The 16948-nt window shown below is 46.5% G+C and overlaps 2 non-coding genes across 2 annotated transcripts; one reads left to right on the top strand and one right to left on the bottom strand.

Moving 5' to 3' along the window:
- Window positions 1-6868: 6868 nt before the first annotated feature.
- On the bottom strand, window positions 6869-6940 carry Trnam-cau (transfer RNA methionine (anticodon CAU)). Its single transcript has one exon. It is a non-coding gene; the product is annotated as a tRNA-Met (tRNA).
- A 2758-nt stretch (window positions 6941-9698) lies between these two features.
- Window positions 9699-9782, top strand: Trnal-cag (transfer RNA leucine (anticodon CAG)). The gene has a single exon. It is a non-coding gene; the product is annotated as a tRNA-Leu (tRNA).
- Window positions 9783-16948: the final 7166 nt, after the last annotated feature.

Below are 16948 nucleotides of genomic sequence, written 5' to 3'. Positions count from 1 at the left end.
GCGCTCAAATTTTGGATTAGGGCGTATCGTAATCTTCGGTGAACTTTCTTGCTTCAAGTGGTGCACACGCAGACTCCACTGCTTGCGAAGACGGGTTGCCGACAAAGAGTCGGCGACACTCTTCGTCCACCTGTCACGATGCATACGTAACAAAGCGCTTGTAGAAGGCCAGCTTGTTTGAAGTCTAGCTGCAGGGACCAACGTTCGTTAGCCACAGTTCCGTGGCATCCGACCGCGTTTCGGCCAACTTTTCGTTGCCGCCTCTAAAGCACATCACGACCTTCCGCCGAGAGGCATAGCACGTGCGGCTTTGTCAAATGTCAGAGCAGGAATGTGCACTGTTTTTCACACGTCTCTAATCATTACGAAGTGGTTACATCCTCGTAGGCACCTGCGTCGTAATATATGCAATGTGCTTTAAGGTCAGTTTGCCCCAGTTTTCTTTTTTTAATGTCATTAGCATTCTTAAGGTACTTCACGCACTTTCCGGGGGTTATCTATCTGTCTATCTATCTATGTCTCTAACCGCTTTTCCGTCAACACTGGGTTGTCCATGGTACGAATGGGCTGCTGTGCTGAGGGTTCGGGGTTCGAAACCAACCGTCTGGCCAACTTGGGACTGTGGGTATGTGGCACTCTTCAACGAACCTCTTTGACGTCGACATGGGTCACGACGATGCGGCACATAGCGTGTGGCACTGACTATGTATACCGCTCTTCAATGGACCTCTTTGGCGCCGAGCTTGAACATTGATTATGTGCCCCTTGTTCGTGCTACATTTAACTTGTTTGATACCAACTTGGGTCACTGGGTAAAAGATAAAAAGGCCGCCGTCCCAGTAGATGTGTGGCGCTCTTTAATGAACATCTGTGACGTTAACTTGGGTAACTATGGGTATGTACAATGCCTCCTTTACTAGCAAAGGAGGCACTGGTATGTACCACAGGGTATGTGCTGTTCTACAATGTCTAAAGTGATCCTCTATAGATTTCTCAGGTGCTCGGCGCAATCGAACAAACGCCACGCGCGGACTTAACGGCGGTGCCGCCAGATCGCGTAGCGTGTGCAAAATGAAGCGCAAGAAAGCTGCCCGACTGCTCACACGTGTACCGCTACGTTGCTTCAATGCTAATCGCGTTAACGTCGACAATCGTCTCGAGATGGGTTCTGCCGTATTTTCTTTTCCTTCGTGGAGCCTGTATACAGTTCCTTGCCGCAGCACAACTGCACCCCAAAGGTACTTGAGTGATGAGGCAACTTGTAGGACTTCTTCCTCCAATCTTATCACTGTGCCTTCTGCAAAGTCCCCGGCTAACTAAACCATTGTGGTCTTATGAGCGTTGAAGCGGAGGCCGAGCTTCTTCATCTCAGCTGCACGTATGTCCAATAGGTTCTGCAAGTCGCGAGGACCCTGGACCATCAACAGCTATCTAGGAGGTCGCCTGCGTACGTCAGGTCAGGAATCCGTCAGCCTCGTCAATGCCGTTTGTTGCTGTGTACCTCAGATCAAAGCCCAGACCCGATTGCAGGAGTGCTAGCTCTGTCGACGCCCGACACCTGCAGTAAGGTCAAGATCGAGCGGGCGAAAGGGGACAACCCTGACACAGTTCCCTGGGCACCCTGACGCTCCCGGATTCTATTGTGCCGAATCTGGTGGACCACGGCGTTGTCGGAGCACAAACGTTGTACAGTACGTGCATAGCAATTTCGCAGGGGGCTTCAAAAACAGCTATAAGCGCCCAAAGAGGACAAGGATACACGTGTGGTACACTGTCGTGCGCCTTCTCTACGTCCAGCACACAGCAAATGAAGGACCGGACCTCCTTTCTTGCTGTTTCGGCGCACTGATCCATGACGATGACGCTGTACGTCCTTCAAGCGCCGTCCACGTCTGATGCCGTTCTGCAACTCCGTAAGAAGAAGGTGTCCCTGCTAACGTTAGCCAAGCTGTTCAACGAGGAAACAAAATGATTAAAATAAACAAGGTGCAAGATACAATTCGAAGAGCTGCGGTGTTCGGTTGTCAGAACAGCTTGGCTGACGTTAGCAGGGACACACATACCGTGGGTCCGTATACAGAAAACGCCTGTCACCGTTATGGATCGGTGTAGTCTCCGAGCTTTTCTGCTCCCCCCACCCGTCCGCATTTCAGAATGAGGGACACTCTGCCCTGGTGCCAGTCGCTTGGCATCGCCATTCCAGTGAGGCACCCCGCCGAATACATCGGCCAAGTGTTCTCTTGAGTTCGGACCAAGCCATTTCACGAGGCTGCATGCAGCCAAGGTGCCGTCAGGACCAGATCGACTCTGCCGTGCCGGTTGTTGTGAGATGGTTGGAAGCATTCCGAGTTGTGCAGTTGTTGCAGAGAGCCGAGCCATCTTCTTGGTCACCAGCCACTCTCAGCCTGACCAGCGGTTGCTGGCCAGTCGATGTTTTCCGGGCCGTGGAGGAGCTGTTACGATCGGCCAGTGGGTGCGGCGACCTACGAGCCACTTCTGGTTTCCTGCGACGAATCGTTCCGGGAAGCTGAAAATACGTCCTACGGGAAAAACCAGCGGCGCCGCTCCATGGCGAGATGCGTTTCAACGAATGCCTGGCTGTTGGATGTCACCCGGCCGCCGACCACGACGCTGGGACCAGAAAACTCTGAAAGGGGCATTCTACGACGCTTCCCCACGGTCGCAGCTAGCCGCCAAGGCCGTTCGACAGACGGAGCAGCTAATGGCTGGGCCATCCCAGGAACCAAGACGCGCCAGATTGGGTCAAGCGTGACACGTCCCGTCTACGAGCGCCCCCTCCGTTCTCTGTGACAGTGAGCCGTTGTTCGCCCGAAGCTACTTTTCCAAGTGTGTTCAGGGAACAAAGGCACACTGGAGTGTTTATGCGCACACTCGTACTCAAGGCGAGACGAGGGAGCGACTTTTGGACGCTCCGGTTGGAGGAAGGTGTGACTGCGGGTTTCCCTGGCCTAGGGATCTAGGGAGGCCAAGGTGCATTTAAGCGGACGTTTCCGCTCATCTGGAGTGCTCTCCCACTGCTCTGCCATGTAACAAGTGCTCTCCGAGAACGACGTAGTCTGCTCAGATGTAGTAGCGTTTACATGCTACGATGCACTGCGCTCCGTACTCCGGCCACGGCCAGTACGTGTACCCCCTTGTTCTGTAAATAAGTTTGCCTCTTCCATGTAAATAAGCCCCCTGTTCCGTTTCCCCTATCTCTCGACCTCGTACTCATCACGAAAGAAGCAACCCTCGTCAACTATGCTCGGATGACGGCGTGGGCCCGCTAAGCCTCCGTGTGACGGCCCCGGTAGCGTAGGCCAGCTACTCGTTATACGAGACGCACCGGTGGCGTATGCCAGAGAGCGACCCTCAGTTTGACGCCAGACTCCGAGGCCACGACTCCCGAATCCTACAGTGGCCGATACATCGGGTGTTTCTTTTTATGCAACATGCTTTCTTCAGTAGAAACTGCCATGCTCCTGCCGTTTTTGCAGGCAGGCTACGTGGCTATAGGTGCGCATATTAACAGCGATACAATTTTCGATGATAGGTTCGCTAATTACCAAAAATGTGCTCATTAACTTCTTAATTGCTCACTTTAAGGCACATCATTGTAATCGCGAAATTTAACCCCCCCCCCCCCCCCCCCCTCCCTAGGAGTAGTGAAGTTAGGTCTGCTTAGCAGAAATGCTGACTATATATCAGCCCGCCACTTTCGAGATTTTCGGCCTTCTCAAGTATGCTACGAAATACATTTACGTTCCAGTTATAAGATTTTAACGGGAAGTACGCCGACGCACTTTCTTTTTTTTTTTTCGCCGATTAACACATTTTGGGTAATTAGCCAGATTATTGTAGAAATCTTTCTTGCTGCTAATGTGCCCCTAGCCACGTAGGCTATCTGCAAATTCATCAGGGGCCTAGATAATGACAGTTTCTCTCAAAATAAAGTGTTCCGCAAAAAATAGAAACACATGTTATAGTTATATACTCTTGACCATGCAGAAGTCCACAGCCCAGTGGATGACCATGCATAGACGAAAAAAAAAAAAAAAAAAAAGAACCTTCCTCACGGATTAAACGACGCGTAGTTGCAGCTGTAAACGTTCCTACACCACCCCCTGCCTTCTTTAAACCCAAGATGCAGCTGCTCGGTAGTTTGATTATGTTCAAGGATCTTGAACCAAAGTGCAATGTAAAAATGTCCAACTTGATATCGTGGTACCGTGGCGCCGACAGGGCAAGCGCGCGTAGGCTGTGAATGTGACGTGGCATACGTTTCATGTACGCACTCACAGTGCTCAAGATGCCGTTCACACGTTTGATGTTTGAATATAAGCTTCAGCTGTATTCTAGAAGTGTACGTGGATCACTGCATGCCATGCCTGGAGAAAAACAAGGCAGGCGTATCTTGGGCTAAGGGGGGATATTGGGACTAATTAGGCTCTCGGATGCTGCCTCCTTGAGAATACCAGTCTCGTTTATATCGCTCAGGACGTCAAGCGTCTGCGGCAAAAAAAAAAAAAAAAAAGAAAAGAAAAGAAAAAAAGGACAGACAGACAGATAGAGGGAGTCGAGCCTTTCAATTCAACAAATCCTGTAACTTTATGAGGTGCTGATTTGTTATAAGTGCCTACCACTTTCACCAAAGAACTTGAGCACTGATCGAGCTAATATAACACACACACACACACACACACACACACACGCACACAGTCGCATTACAAGTTGCATTACACGGGTGCCATGCTCAACCGTTTCGCAAACCCGCCGCCGTACGTCGGTGTCGTCGCACGAAGGTAATAAGGACAAAACGCCGGGACTGACAAAAAGGCCGCAAAACTGGAGCGCAGACAGGGACGGCAAAAAAGTCTCGTCCGCACATTTCGCGCCCGCAGCCGCCCGCAGGGCCAAGCTGCGTTGGGTCGGTTGGGTTGCTCAATCCAGACATCTGTCCTTCCTCTCCGCTCGTTACCTACGCTCTCGGCCCCGCTCCGCCGTGAAATCGACGCCGGCCCCGGACAACTTTCGCCATCTGGCGAACGTGTTCGAAAGATCGACACCACCCCCGCGTTTTCCAAGCTCTCCGCGTGCAAGAAATCTTGGCCGGTTTGAGCCGTTTGAGTGCCGCCGGCTGCAATCTGCCCTCCCCTCCTCCTCGTCCTTCGACACACACACACGAACGTACACAAGAGACGACCTCCTCTCTCCGCCGTTCTCCCCCGTCGATAGCGCAAGCGAGGCGGCGAGCTTGTTGCAAGACTCTCTCCAGTCGAGAAGCAAAAAGCGGCTGCCGCCACGTCTCGTCTCTGCTCGTGTGTGCGTACAAACCTTTGAAAAGCTGTTGCCTTTCTTGCTGCTTTCGCTTTTTATAACGGTGGCTTGCGACCGGCGCCGGTTTCTTTTTTATCTTCCTCCCTCCCTTGCCCTCTGCAGCTCATTTCTCCTCTGCTGAGAGAGAGAGAGAGAGAGAGACTCACTGTGAAGAGGAAGCGCTCGCCGTCGGCTACGTGCTTGTTTCGCTCTCTTCCTCGCCTTTTCTTTCTTGTTTTGACGCCCTATTTTCCTCTGTTCATTCTCCTCGCGCCAGAGGCTTTTCCGGTGCTGGTTTTTTTTTTTTTTTTTTTTTTTTTTTTCCTCGCGGCATCCCCGGCGTGAGCGTCGACAAAAGGACGAAAATGCACTCTTTTTGCTCTCGGCGCAACGTAGGCTCCGAACTCCGCTGCTTCTTTGAACAACTCACCTCTCAACCGCTGCCTTCTTTCCTCTTCACTCGACCGAACCAACAACTGCCGCCTTTTAGCTCTTGCTTTTTTTCACCTTTCGCCCGCGCGAGTCCGTTTGGTTTGGCGCGTTTTTAGAAGCGTCCGGCGAGGCGAACCGGGGAAAATGGCTTCCGCTCCAGGATTCCTTTTCTAGCGTCCCTTCGACCGCAAGAAAGAAGGCGCGGTAGGCGCGAGGTACTTCGTGATCGTCGCTTGCGGAGGGTTTAACGACGTCCAACTAGCGTCAACAGGCGGATCGATTGCTAAAAGCCGCCCTTCGCTACAGCTGAAGTATTTCGGGCTCTTGATGTGCTTTATTATCACTTTCCGTTGTTTATGTGGGAGTGCGTGGTTACTGAATCCGTGGTGACAGCGAAAAGTTACATGTTCGATGCGGAACCATGTTTGGGCGTTGCAGGGTCAAACATAACAGACGGTGGCAATCAGTGGGTTAATATTTGAAAATTATTTGTCAGTATTGATGTGCCTCAAGGTAAATGAAACCATAGGCAGCCAGACGTGGACTACTCTGCGTTTGTCACTGAAGCCTTGCATCCGATCCCACCTCGCATGCAGATGTAAAAAGGGTCAACGCTCATTTTCTGCCTCGCTTGAAAACGAATTCGTTCAAGGAAAGGGGGGGGGGGGGGGGGGGGGGGTCTCGAAAAACAACTCGTTATAAAGAAGGACGTGGACGGGTTTGTAATTATTATTGTTATTACTTGATTACTATTATTACAGCTGAGTTCACCGTTTCGAGGGAGCTGTTTCGGTCCGGATATGAGCGCCTTGTGAGCCGCGATTTTCTTATCGTGCGCTTGCCTGTCCCTCTAACCATTCTCAACACGGCGCCATTCCTGAAATACAGACAGAAATAAAAATTGAAACTAATAAACTGCACAAGAAGGCAGAAACTGCCGTTAACCGTTACACAGTAGTTACAGACAGAACTGTACGTATCACGCGATACATTAAATTAGAAACAAAGCGTGAAATCGAAGGCGCAGATAATAATGAAAGGCCGTCACATTGTTTTTATATAAAGGTAAACCGAACGTTAAAAAAAAAAAAAAAGTTAGGCGTTCGAAAAAAAAAAAATGTAGCAGAGCGTGGTTTCGATCCACGGACCTCTGGGTTATGGGCCCAGCACGCTTCCACTGCGCCACTCTGCTAGGCGGGAATTACGTACAGTTAGGGCGCTCATAAACCTGTGAGTTCTTTTTCTGACAATATTTAATTTTTATGGGTTGCATTTATACCCTAGTTGCCTCGGTGGCCACATATGATTACAAAATAAACTTTTCTGCCCTGTTACGCCTGTTGAAATTCAATTTTCGCTACTCTCGAAGGACCATATGGTAAGTGTAGGGCTGCTGCCTTTTGAGTGCTGTAAGATGAGTACTAGCTGTGAGTATAGTTGTGAATAACGAATATTTTCCGTCTGTTATAGGAGCGATGCTATTTAACATCGTATTTTTTGAAGGATCCTGGCACTCTGGCTTCACCGTGCTCGTGAACACGAGATTGGAACAATTTTTTGAACGTATATGTCGCAGCGGCTTTGTGATATCGCGTGTTTAAATGGCTTTTGGCAAATGCGCAATTCCACCTGGTGGGCTTTTATTTAGTGGGAACATTAGTTATTGAAATAATCTGTAGTAGCCAAGCAGCACAACTCTTTCACGTTAGCTAATTAACAATGTTTCAGTAATTGTAATCGCTCACGTTCGGGCACATATGTCTGAACTGTGCAATTGGAGTCGAGCAGTTAACGTCTTATTAACTGTTAGCAGGAATCCTGTGCTAGGCACAGCTAGTTACGAGAAGCATATGTTCCTAAAAATTTTTGTTGTCAAATACATCGGCCTTATCAGCACTCCATTTTTAAACAGAGCAGAGAAACATCAACGAACGAGAAATGTGGCAGACTCAACCATAGTTGACGTCTCCATGATTTGCAGGGAACGGTTGCGTGAATATGGAAATGTTGTGCAGCCAACGATTATGTAGTTAATATATACTGAACTGTTTATATTTGTAATAAGTGAGACACAATATGTGCAATTGTAAGATATATATGCAAGATTGAAAGCAAACTGAACCCCAATGACAGGTAACCCTTAGCCCCTGCGGCACACAAATTTACACTGCACTAACACCGGGATCGGCCCAATTTAACGGCGAGAAAGCCCGCCCGCCTGCCAAAATGCGGCTGCAGTCGCAGAAGAATGCTTCGCGCTAAAATCGCGACATCGCGCTTGACGTAGGGGTAACATATACCAGTGTATACTTAATTAGAACTTCGACGCACGCTACATCGATCGTTCTTCGCAGGTATAGGCAAATATTGCGGCCCTTATATGAATTTCCGGAATCGAAATGTGTGGCGTATTAGCTGTTCTTGTTTTTATTCGTTCCAATTGGCGTTCCATTTGGCCATGATAGTGGTTGACACGTGAACACTGAGAGAAGATAGACTGGAATCCATGCAATAGTAATGCGATACAGTTTTGAGTACAACTTCCCAAGCACTGGTGGATCCAAAGTGGAAGCGGGGGGAGGGGGTTGAACCGGCTTCCCCACTTCACTGCGAGACATATGCCGGCCATTTTGTGCTCGCATATTTGAGTGTGCACATGCACTGAGCAGCCAACGGAAAAACAACGTCGGAAAATTGCGCTTGGCGCATGAGCGCGTAGACATATAATAGTGTTCGCTACTTAATTCAACGCATGCTAGGTCGTTCTTCGATCGTAAGAATGAACCAATTGCGGCGCTGTTTAATACCAGAATCGAAATGTTGCCCGTGTACGTATAGTGTCCGTGTTCGAATAGTCCCAATTCGCGTTTTATGTTTATCCATATAATAGTGGTTGATACATAAATTGAGTGGAGCGGACGCGCAAGTAATCGGTACAGTTCGTTGTTCAACGATTTCTGCCAAGCTACGTCTCGAACGAGACGTCACGGAAAAGGACACGGTTAAATTTAGACCACGGTTTAGACAGATTTGCCAGGTCTGCGCAAAAAAACAGTTAGCGTCACAATTACGCCATGATGACAACGCGACAATGGCGACGTGATGACGATGGTTCAATTACGCAGGCACATATGTGCGCAATAAGAAGAGAAGCGGCCTACGCCATTCGTTCGTTTGCCTAGCAACAATGGCGCAAGCAGGCGGGAGCAACGGACCCGCGTTTTGTGGATATTTCAAAAGCGTCCCGTTTCGGAGCTTCGTCCGGTGTTGATGTTGACTCCTTTCAGCACATTTCCTTGCCTTCTTTATTTTGGTCGAGTGAGCACGTCGCTCTTTCCTCACGTGCTATCGGTTCAAATAAACGAGGACTCCATGGTACCGCGCGCGCCGACCTCCCCTGAATAGCGAAAAAAACGCACAAATTGGCCAACGGTCTCTACGCCTTCATATTTATAGTTCCGTGCACAAAATACCCGTGCTCTAGTCTCTAGCACATGACTGCTCGAAACAACATTTATCGAGACGTGCGTACACTGTGAGAGAAAATTTACACCCGCATCTCCAGCACACCAGCGTGATCGCTTTTTGTCAGGAAAGTTGCAAGCGCAGATAAAGTGGGAACTTGGGCGAGGTGGTGATTCAATATCGACATGACTGCACAGCGCAAAAGACGAGGACACAACACAGGTACAGATAAGACGCAACTTAGATGATTATCGTCTCGGGACGAGATAAGCCTTAACAAACTCCTTAAGTGTCTCTCCACGCCTCGTTGAAGTGCAGTCATCACATCTATTTTGCTTTTTTTTTTTTTCGCTTTCATACTTGTACATAAGTGATTCATGGTGGAGCAAACCAAAAGTACAATGGCTAGACCAAAAGATTAGTCAGACTGATCTTACCAAGGGAGCCTGGTTTACAGGGCTCTGGCTTCGGTGCGCTTTCGTGCTGTCAGGATGGCCGAGCGGTCCAAGGCGCTGCGTTCAGGTCGCAGTCCGGTCTTCCGGGCGTGGGTTCGAATCCCACTTCTGACACTTCTTTTTTCGCTGTTCAGTTTTTTTTTTTTTGTCACGTGATTCTAATTCGCTGCTCTTTATTTTTTTTTTCATGCTATCAGCTTTAGCAAAAAGGACCCAGCGTCAAGACTGCATGTCCCGCCTTTGGTACTTTGAAGTATTCAATGACTGCCATAACTGCGCAACCAATAAATTAAAGCTGATTAAATCAGGCGCAGATGTTTTGGGACATTCACGTGTCCTAGTTCAAACCGTATACTTCATATCTTACGAAACGTCGTAGTACCATACGTGACTTTGTCCCAAAGAGCTTTCGTATTTATCCATGCATGAAGATGAGTTGCGTTCTTTTTTCTTTCCCCAGCCTAAATTAAATGACCCTTGACTTAACATTCACAAGCTTCATGAAAGAGCGTGCCCTGTCCACCCGAGTTCGACACAATCTTAAAACGAAAAAAAAAAAAAAAAGAAAACAGGTGCACTCCACTAACGTAACAATACAACTGACAATCGGGCTACTCGGCAATGATTTATTATGAGTCATCATCATCATCATTATGAGTACGGTAGCGCCAAAGAGGACGAGGAAGTTGCACAGAACAACCGACCAAGTTGCAAGGAGTTTGCAAGAAAGTCAACGTAGCAGTTGAAATTTTCACTCCCGGGCACAACTCTCACCATTCTCTCTCTCTTTCACACACACACGAAAAAAAAAAAAAAAGTTTCCTGAAGAGCTACTTGTAAAGGCCTGAGGAGGTGATGTCCTTCGAGTACCGAGTCCGACCACGGGCTGACGTCATAGAGACACGTCACCCCGGAGATTCGTGTGCGAAGCTTCCACAAATAGCCGCGAATGTAACCCTTTATTGCTATGACGTGGCCCACGTAACAGGAAATCTTTTTACGCGAAGCTGCACTTTTCCGGCTTCAGGGCGAGTCCGGGTGACTCGATTATCTCTACTGTTCCAAGCCGCATCAGCTATAGGTGATTGTTCAGATTTTCTGAAAAGACGACGACGCCATCCACGTAGACGAGACAGGTCCTCACTTCAGGCCTACCAGCACTGTGTCCACCACGCGCGCTGTAATGATGCAGGTGCCGAGCAACGACCGAATTTGGTGCATATAATAGCATACAACTTAAAAAAAAAAACAGCAGTTGGCAACAAAGGGTTGTGTTATTCCGCCAGCCAATGACAGAAGCAAACAAAATTGTCGTTGTGCGACCTCTTCAAAATGGCGTCGTACTTGTCGTGCTTGTACGTTCCACTATAACAAACGAGTGAAAATGTATAAAATAACGCGCTTATAATTTAATTTTTGTGGTTTCCGCATTATTTAGGTAACACAACTTGTAGTACGAACTATTTGCAGCCTCGCGGAGGAACAGTGACTGGTGGTTGTGAGAGCGTGGGCGGGGCTTCACTGCTGACTTAAGTTGCATCCGACCTTACGGCTTACTTCACCTTATATACCCGCTCCCCAAACTGGCCTCGTGCCATTATTTGAACATGTCAATCTCTCTTCTCGCTATGTACGACACTATAGGATGATTCCTATGCTGCGGTTGGGCAGGCCCTGCCTCATCCTGCAGCATGGTTACGCAGGCACACCGAAAAACCATCGAGCGACTACACTTAACGAGATACGCAACTATGTAATTAAAGCGGATAGCTGGGCTTGTTGGAATGTCGGCGTTTCAGGGTTTTCCAGCGCTTTAAAGAAATAGAAAAAAAAATAAGAGGAAAGACGGAAGGAGAGGTATAGGACGCTGGTCTTCAACTGATTTTATTGCATGAAAGGTAACGGGTATGCATACATACAATCACTGATCATGCGCGAACAGACGGCGGAACATGAATTGTAGCGCATGCTTGAAGCCACTTATCATGCAATAAAATCAGTTGATGACCAGCGTCCTACCTGTCCTTTTGCCTTTCCTCTTCTGTTACTATTTCCCACTTCTTTAAAGCGTGTTGGAAATGCATGAAATGACGTAACTATGTGTTTCTAGATTTTAGTATACTGCTTCGCCGAGCCAATAAATTTATGGTCCCGCTTAAAAATGTGCTTCGCGCGAATAATGTGTGTGTGTCTGTGTCCGGTTTTCGTAAGTCACAAACAGATGAAGCCAACAGACAATGACACTTAACTATATTATATACACTCGATGCCACCATATGAATCAGTGCAATCTCATCCTGCAATACCGCACTTTACAGCTGCCCTCTGCGATCAATTAAAACTTATTTTTATTTTAGCCTGGACAGCTGGGCTAGCTATTCGTTTTATTGTTCTAATATAGATACGTAAACAGCGCAGAACAAAGACGAGCACAGGAGTAAATGCACATATAAAAAACTAATTTGATGAGAGATTTTGTTTTTCGATCCTAATGAGCTGTGAAGCAATGGCTTTTGTCGCTTCAAACGGTTCTATCCAACTATAAAATCTTACCTTGTGATTGGCGCATTACAGCATCAATTGCTTTAGCGACATAAAAACCCTATATATGTAACTGTTCAGCAATAATAACTCGTGGACCGCGCGATGTTCTGCGCAGTGTATCTCACCTGGCCTGTTTCGCGGACCAGATAAAAACTCATTGACACAAGCGGCTCACGAACCCTAAAAAAATGGGTTTCGGATAACAAACTTGACTCACACCTATACAAATACGCAGCGTCCCGCTTTGATACGGCAGCGTTTATTTCTCATCTGCAAACACTGAGTAAATCTGCACACACATACCCGTATGACCTCGCTACATCCATGTCACGGTGCCAAGCGGGCAGGAAGCAGATAGCTCATACGAAGACATGACTCGTTGTATCTTTAGTATAACGAACTTTATGTCACGTGTCGATTTTGATCAGCGAAAGTCCGCTTATACAGCGGCACCTCTTACTACCTCGATTTACACTCGCTTTCAAACCATCACTGCTGTCTTCCGTACAAGTGTTTTTGTAGCCAGGTGTAACAGGTGTATTGATTTTAAAAAATATCGGCCGATATGATCGCATTTTGCTTTCTCATTGCACATTTCTTTCACTGCGTACTTATATAAATCCCATGGAGTTAGGCCAGGCGCATGTTATCATGCAGACAAGTCATATAATTACCACGTGGATGTACTTCAGAGCTGGAAATACCCATTCTTTACGTTAAAAAAATTTTAACAGCGCGATGGTCCGCGGCCGTCGCAAATGCTATTTAAACATTACGTCAGCTGCCGCCATGTCAGCCGTATATACATTATGGTTCACAGCGATCCTTGTATACACAGTGCATTTACGCTAAAGGTTCAAAACTGCCTCTCCTGTAAGCCCGTTGGGATGCGACTGAAATATGGCTGCGAATCTCTTAAGAACGCAATTACCACTAATCATGGCGCGAAAATGTTTGTTAGCAAAACCAGGGTAGTAATTAAAGTCCTTCCATGCGTCATAATTATAATAGGCGCGGTGGGGTTTCCGCCGGAGTTTGATTAAAATTACAAAACATTTTTATACTCGCGCGGCTTTCAGAAAAACACTATGTTACGTGTCTACATGCATACTACAAGGTGCGAGCCACTCGGTTCCTCTTCTCGCTCAAAGTAATGGTTTACGTGACTTCTTTCACTCCTGCGGCCTTATATGATTATACATTGAACGCAATTCTGTGCGAAAAAAGAGTAGTCGCGGCGCCACTAGAGGCGCCAACATTCCCTAAATGTCATATATTGGTTGAGAGCCAGAAGGGGATCCGAGCCTTCGAGGGGCTAGATTTTTGTTGGCCACAACCGTACGAAGTAACGGACAATGAAACCGGAGAAACTGCAGGGGGAGGTTCATCGCCTTTAATTGAAACGCAGACAGAATAACGCAAGCAAAAGCGGATCAAAAGATAACTTAATTTACACATCCCGCATTACGCGATTGTCACGTCATGCTCCCGACCTGGTCTTTTTTTCCGTCCTCCATGTTGTGGACCAGAGCCGAAAAAAAGAATGGCGTGTTCGACAATACGGCGGAACTTAGGTTAACTCTTCGGACAGTGTTCTATCAGCGGACGCGACTGTACGCGACATACGCGAACATTTCTGGCACCTTCAACGCGCCGTGTACGCGTAGGGCCTGTAGAGCGGCGCCAGCGAGATTAAATCATTTCCGGATTGTGAGCTCAAAAGTATTTTTGCACTTTTTAATAGAAGATTTAGGATAAAAGGCATGCGCTTTGAATGAAGTGTTTCATGAATTTTGCTTGCGTGCTAGAATTCTCGAAAATTCGGAGGAATAATTCAGTCAAGACGACAGACCTGGTTTGAGCAACTTCAGGCTGTTGAATAATATAGCACTTTATTACCTCGCATATAGATCGCAGGTAAAAAAACTGTGGTATTCTTGCAGTAAAGCTTGTATTAAGAGGAAGCTTTCGCTCGGGCCCTCCTCCGACGCTGCCTATTCAAATAGATATAAAACGCAGAAACGCTTTTCTGAGATAACCCCTGGACCGATTTTAATGAAATTTGTTGCATTTGAGTGAGAACGTTAAATGCTAGCGACTGTTGGACGCAGAATTTCGATTTAGGGGCTGAAGTCTGTTAACAGAACTTTCAAAAATTTGAAAAAGAAAGAAGCACGCAGTTAACAAATTAATAGCTCTGCATCAAGAACAGATATTGCGGTTCTGTCAACGGCATCTGTTAGATCATTCAAAGCGGACAAATTCGTTATGTCGATTTATATCTTACGTGAATTTGTTACGTTGTATACAAGGGTTCTGCAAAAGCTGCATTTCCATATTACCAATTTTTTACATTCGTGTGTAACTTATAAATTTTGTCTGCTTTAGATGTACTAGTAGATGCAATTCAGAGAATTCTGATATCACTTTTCATTGCCGAGTTGCAAACTTGATAGTTTCGTTTTCTGAAAATTTACGATTTTTGCCAATCTTTAGTTAAAAAAAATGACGGCCTAAATCAAAAATTCGAAAGCATCAGTCACTAGATTTTAAGTTTTTCTTTTATAATGCAACAAACCTCGTCCAATTTGGTGCAGTGGTTGCCGAGAAAAAATGAGTTCTCCTTTTACATGTATTTACATAGGAGCACCCGAACTAATTAAAGCTTCCTCGCGGTTTCTGCACCGACTTACTAGACTTACCACGCGTGCGTTGCCAAGGCGAGGACTTACCTTTTCGATACACCAGCGTCGAACTTCACTGTTGCCCGCAGACTGGCTTGTAGACCACAATGGCCGACGCGATTTACTCCGTTATGCAAGAGCTGTGCGACGTGTTTTTATTTACCACAACTCCATGCATGCAGGGCTAGCTCACTCAACTGCGCGTACATTTCACACATATACCATGTAGTGCAACATAGTGTGAGTGTAGTCCCTTTGTAGAGGTGGCAATACCCACTCTGGGCAATTGGCGATATTCGGGTAGGACAAATACAGGACACTATGCAGGTATATTTAAATTAAACGAAATACGAGTTGAATATATAGTCGGGCTAACAAAAGTATTGGAATGGGAAAATACATAATGGCGAAAACAAATTACGTGTCACATATAATGCGTATACTGCATCTTTCTTTTTATGTATATGCGGCAGAGCTTTTACGTACAACGTGAATCACTCTGTACGTTCACTTCAATCGAAGTAGAATTCTATAACATGTCAGCGTTTTCTTTCTTTTTTCACCGCTTGGAAGAAGACGCCATTGCAGAAACAGCATCACCCGAGAGTGAATCACGTACAAGGGCGGGGGCAGATGAATATCTAAACTTGTGAGCTAACAATATGCAAAGAGTAGAACTCAGATAAGAAGCAGCGTGCTTATTAACCGCTACACGTGTCAGACGACTTCGTGTTGAAACAAACAAAAATCTGTTACGGTATTCAAGCAAATGACTCTATTGTTTTTTTCTTTTGTTTTCGTTATCTTCTTTCTCCAACGAAATACACGTATAAATCATTCGGTATTTATCTGATGGGCACTTCCAAAGTAGCCAGTTTCGAGAACGTTATCGGTGCTCAAACGGTTTAAATTCAGAAAACCACTTGGACACGCGTTACGTCACACTGACCTACTGGTGCTGTTGCTTCGGTGCAAAATTAGACGGAAAGTTTGGGCTTCATTTTTATCCCCATTAATAGGTAGATTTTAAAGCAAATGAATAAAAATATGAATTTTAAAATCATCATCATCAGTCTATATTTTATGTCCACTGCAGGACGAAGGCCTCTCCCTGCGATCTCCAATTACCCCTGTCTTGCGCTAGCGCATTCCAACTTGCGCCTGCAAATTTCCTAACTTCATCATCCCATCTGGTTTTCTGCCGACCTCGACTGCGCTTCCCTTCTCTTGGTATCCATTCTGTAACCCTAATGGTCCACCGGTTATCCATCCTGCGCATTACATGGCCTGCCCAGCTCCACTTTTTCCGCTTAATGTCAACTAGAATATCGACTATCCCTGTTTGTTCTCTGATCCACACCGCTCTCTTCCTGTTTCTTAACGTTATGCCTAACATCTTTCGTTCCATCGCTCTTTGTGCGGTCCTTAACTTGAACTCGAGCTTCTTTGTTAACCTCCAAGTTTCTGCCCCATATGTTAGCACCGGCAGAATGCAATGATTGTACACTTTTCTTTTCAACGACAGTGGTAAGCTCCGAGTCAGGATTTGGCAATGCCTGCCGTATGCACTCCAACCCAATTTTATTCTTCTGGAATTTTTTTTCTCATGATCAGGGTCCCCTGTGAGTAATTGACATAGATAAACCTACTCTATCTAATTTCGAATCGAATTTTCAAATACTGCTTTATTAATTCAGCGTTGTTGTTCGGTGTCCCTTCGATGGGGCACTTATAAAGTTTAGAGTGATAAACTATTCCGTCAAAACTCCGATTTCCTTAATTTCTCGGTAATAGGCTCATTACTAAAGAAGATGGAGGTGAAAGTTTCGTGTTTTGAATTTCGCGCTCAAATCCCAGCACCGCTACGTCACTGTGAAGTCGCGAATTTCGACACATCTTTTTTTTTTTTTTTTTTTTTCGTATTTGGGAAGTGATCAAGAGATAACGGCGGCTTCGCGCATCAGGATTATTCCGCTAATCGATCGGAAATTTCAGCTCTCTTCGCAGCACACTTACGTCATAAAACGAGCTAGAGAGCTATATTCATTAGGC

Source organism: Dermacentor silvarum, chromosome 9 (assembly GCF_013339745.2).
Source record: "Dermacentor silvarum isolate Dsil-2018 chromosome 9, BIME_Dsil_1.4, whole genome shotgun sequence".
Taxonomy (NCBI): domain Eukaryota; kingdom Metazoa; phylum Arthropoda; class Arachnida; order Ixodida; family Ixodidae; genus Dermacentor; species Dermacentor silvarum.
Note: the sequence above shows the minus strand (reverse complement) of the source record. Positions and strands in the feature narration are given on the sequence as shown.